Genomic DNA, 4649 nt, shown 5'->3' with positions numbered 1-4649 from the left:
TCTGGATCTAATTTACTCATCACTTTCACTTTAATTGTTTTTATATCTCACTTGCATACTGTAGTAGTTATAGAAGAAATAAAAGAATTACATATTTCCAGGAAGCTTTAATATGGAAGTATTCCCACACAAATTGCTTGTTGACAGTTCTAGAAAAGTGGAATGCTCAACTGATTTATGTTAGCTTATTTCTAAATTCTAATTATTAATGCCAAATGTCAAAAGATTAAAAATCTCTAGGTTGAGTGTACCCTTGGGTATGTAGGGGAAGAAAAAATCATTTTTCCTCTACTCATCTTACTGGCTGAGGCCTTGTATATTAGACTAACAAAAGAAAGCTTAACAAGAGGAAAACAAAGAGAAGTTTATTGATGTGTGCATCTTGCATATGCATGGGATAACTCAAAGGGATGGTTAGAACTTGGGCTTATTCAACATTTAACAAAAGAACAATACATTTTTAGAGACATGACAAGACAAAAAGGACATTGAGTCTCAAGGAGTAGCAAATTATGTGAAGGCAAATATATGGGGAAATTTAACAGGGTTTGTTATGTAGATTCCTCTGGTACTGTCTCTGGGTTGATAAGAGTCTAGAGTAGTCTCCAATAATTAATTTCTGTTCTTCCTGGTAGAGAGGGAGAGCACTTTTACAAATTTACATCCTGCTTTTAGGAATAGAGTGGGAGGGTAGAGAGTTTTTCTTGTATTTGCTTCTTCTCAATTGCCTTCACCTCAAAATAATCCTTATGCCAAAGTGGTACATTTTGGGGTGGCATATTCTGTTACTCTTCACTCATCTCCATCAAAGAGAATTTGCGTGGTATGAGAGGATCTTATATCAAAGAAATTGCCTCTCTGATGATTTTTTTTGCCTCCAAATGTAATTATTTGCCATATGTGATACAGTATAATGGATTTAGGATAGGTCTTCTTGATTTTCCAAGGAAGAACATAACTCTAGATTGACTTTAAGGTTCTAACTTGAAAGCAAATGGAAAAATGGTCATTACACAGATTTCAAAAGAAGCAGATTATGCAGGAAATGTGAGGAATCAGACTCACATACATTCACATTTTTAGTTTGAGTTTAAATGTGGCATTCAGTGGAGATATTGAGTATACAGCTAGAATTTGTAGTTCTGGAAAAAAAGCTTAGAGATGCAGCATTGGGAAGAATTTGCTTATAGGTAGAAATTGAAGCCATGAATATGAATGAAATTTTCCAGGAAGACTATACATAACACGTCCAAGATGATACATGGGGAAAATCCATATTCACTGGTTAGGGGTTAGTTAGTAATTCAATTGAAAATAGTTAATATTTCTTGAATGTGCATTATGTCCAAATCTTGATGATAAGTATTTAATAACAACAATCTCATTTGATCTCCATACTAATGTGAGATAGATACTATTATTATTTTTATTTTATAGATGAATTAACAGTCTCAGAGAGGTTAAGACTTGACCAAATCAAACACCTAGTAAGTGGTAGAACCAATCATTTGACTTAGCCCATGCTCTTAACCATTGTTTTATGCTTTCCAAATATTTATTGAACAGCCAAGAACAGTACAAGGCATTTGAAATACAGCAGTGAAAAAGACAGATGATGCTGCTTTCATTGGGCTTTCTTCCTTGTGGTGAGATAGGTCTTAACCTTGTGAACCCATAATAAAAACACGAGCCAAAATTGTGTTAAGAGCCATGAAGGAAATAATTGAGATAATGTAACAGTGGGTGTCTACTTGGGAAGCAATAGAATCAATAAGCTAATTGAGGAAGACAGCTTTGATAATATTTAATCTGAGACTTGAAGAATGAGAAGAAATCAGGGAAAAGCTTTCTAAGGGTAGAGAACAGCAAAAAGAACTTGAGATAAAGCAAGATGAACAAAAGGGAGAGAAGCATCAGATGAGACTAGAAGGAGTTAAACCACAAAGCCTTGCAGGCTGCAGGGAGTAGTTTTCCTTTGCTCACTTGTTTTGTTTCTTAAATTCCACATATGAATGAAATCATATGGCATTTGTCTTTTTCTGACTGATTTATTTACTTAGCATTATACTTTCTAGCTCCATCTGTATCAATGCAAANATATATATATATATATATATATATATATATATATATATAATCTTTATCCATTCATCTATCAGTGGACACTTAGGGTGCTTCCATATTGGCTATTGTAAACATTGCTGCTATAAACATAAGGGTGCACGTATCCATTTGAATGTGTTTTTATATTTTGTGGGTAAATACCTAGTAGTGCAATCACTGGATCGTAGGTTAGTTATAGCCAAGAAACACACTCTTAACTATTGAGAAAAACTGATGGTTACCAGAGGGGAGGTGGGTGGACGGTGGGTCAAATAAGTGATAGGGATTAAGGAGTTCACTTGTAGTGATGAGCACTAGGTGATGTACGGAATTGTTGAATCACTATGTTATATATCTAAAACTAATATAACACTGTATGTTAACTATCCTAGAATTAAAATTTAAAAAAAGAACAAATATTTGCAAAAAAAATTTTTTTCATTCAACTATAAAAAAAAGGGAAATCATTGAAGGGTTTTAAGAAGAAAAGTCCAAAGATCTAATTTATACATAAAAATATCACCTTAGTTGCTCTCTGAAGAATAGATTACAAGGAGGTAAAAGGAAGACCAAGAGTAACCTATTACAATAGTCCATGCAAAAGATGATGATGTCTATTTTCAGGTAGCATTAGTGGAGATGAAAGGTAGACTGGTTTGAGATATATGTATATATATATATATATATAGTTGTATAGATCTTGCTGAGGAAAAGGAGGAATAAAAACCACTTGTTGATTTTGAGACTGAGCAACTGTGAGGATGGTAATTCCATTTACTGAAATGGGGAACACTGAGAAAAGAACAGGCTGGCGAGTGGGAAATCAATAAAGTGGTTTTGGCAATGGCTAAGTTTGACTTGTCCATTAGTTGTCCAAATGGAGAGGTCAAGTAGAAAGCTGTATATATGTCTGTAGCTGTGGTGTATGTTCTAGATTATAGTTTTGAATTTAGAAGTCACCAATGGATAAACCCATGGATAAGCAAGATCACTTAAAAAGATGAGAGGTTTAAAACTAGAAGAGAAAAGAGGATGGAATTTAAAGTCCCTGGAATTCAAGATTAAGGTTCATCATTGTTTTGGGTTTGGGTACATAAGGAAGAGCTAGCAGGGAAAACTGAAAAGAAGTAACTAGTTCAATAAAAATATTTGAAAATTTAAACATTTCCTTCTTAGACTACTCCTCTTTATTGGCTTAAATTACAATATATATTCCTGGTTTTCTTCCATTGCACAAAAGAAGTGATTGGTCTTCAATAGGAAAAGGTAAACTTTTTCCATTATAAGAAGAGGCAGTCAGAAATAGGAATACTGATGCATGTTAGTTTGTAGATTTGGTTGAGGGTAGATGATGCAGTTCTCTTCTGATGGTTTTTAGGAACTCAGTAAAGCACAAGGTGTTGCAATAAGTTAAGGGTGAAGATGGAGTGTGCTGGGGGTGAGAATTACTGAACATGATTAAGCATGAATGATCTGAAAAGTAGGTTAAGAACCAACAGAATTGTGGAAATTGGTAAAAAAATTTTTTTTCAGATAGGAACAGTATGTACTACTAATTTTTTTTAGAAGTTAACATAAAAAAGATTTTACATCAGAAAGTTTTTCCTATTAATGAAATCAGATTCAACAGAGTGGTAAAGGTAGAAGCCAGTTTACAGTGGCTGGGAAGAGTGCAAGATGAAGAAATAGAAACTTTGAAGGAAGACAGACTTTTAAAGATTAGACAAGGAAAGAGGGAAGTGAAAATAGCAAGACAAAAAGACTTCTTTAAGGAAGGAATTTATTTCATGTTATTGTTTAAATTAGAGATGCTTGAACATGTGAGTATAGGCTATTGGAAAGTGTCCTATAAAGAAGGAGAAATTGGGGTGCCTGGGTGGCACAGCGGTTAAGCATCTACCTTCGGCTCAGGGTGTGATCCCGGCGTTAGGGGATCGAGCCCCACATCAGGCTCCTCTGCTGTGAGCCTGCTTCTTCCTCTCCCACTACCCCTGCTTGTGTTCCCTCTCTCGCTGGCTGTCTCTATCTCTGTCAAATAAATAAATAAAATCTTAAAAGAAAAAAGAAGGAGAAATTGAAGGAAGAGAATGGAGAGGGGATAATCAATGGAGAGAAGTCCTGGGGAAAACTACCTGGGATGAGGTCAGAAACTCAGATGGAAGTGATTATAAATTTGACAATGTGGTTATGCTACACTTGATCTTAGCCAAAAGGCCGAGAAGAGATTGACAATGTGGTTATAGACTATTCTATGAACACTTATAAGAGAAGGTTGACTTCCTGACATTTTCTAAAGTTCCCTACTAGATAGAACCATAATGTATTTTGTATGCTTAAAGGTATTCATTAATATTTCAATGCAGCTGGATGTTTTTATGATTGGGTTGTTTTACACAAAACTGCTTAAGTAACTCCTTATCCCCTCCAAAATTTATTCATAAAGGCATATATGTCCCTCTTCTTTAAAGATCCCTCCTTTAATTAGTATTTCTTTCTTATTTCCTATTTATGCTATGAAGAATTATATATTAACACATTGTCTTTGA

General features: G+C 34.4%; 1 pseudogene; it reads right to left on the bottom strand.

Moving 5' to 3' along the window:
• Nucleotides 1-4240: 4240 nt before the first annotated feature.
• LOC117797582 lies at nt 4241-4329 on the bottom strand (annotated as a pseudogene).
• Between the last annotated feature and the right edge of the window lie 320 nt (nt 4330-4649).

Source organism: Ailuropoda melanoleuca, chromosome X (assembly GCF_002007445.2).
Source record: "Ailuropoda melanoleuca isolate Jingjing chromosome X, ASM200744v2, whole genome shotgun sequence".
In the NCBI taxonomy this organism is placed as follows: domain Eukaryota; kingdom Metazoa; phylum Chordata; class Mammalia; order Carnivora; family Ursidae; genus Ailuropoda; species Ailuropoda melanoleuca.
This window is presented reverse-complemented; position numbering and strand designations above follow the sequence as displayed.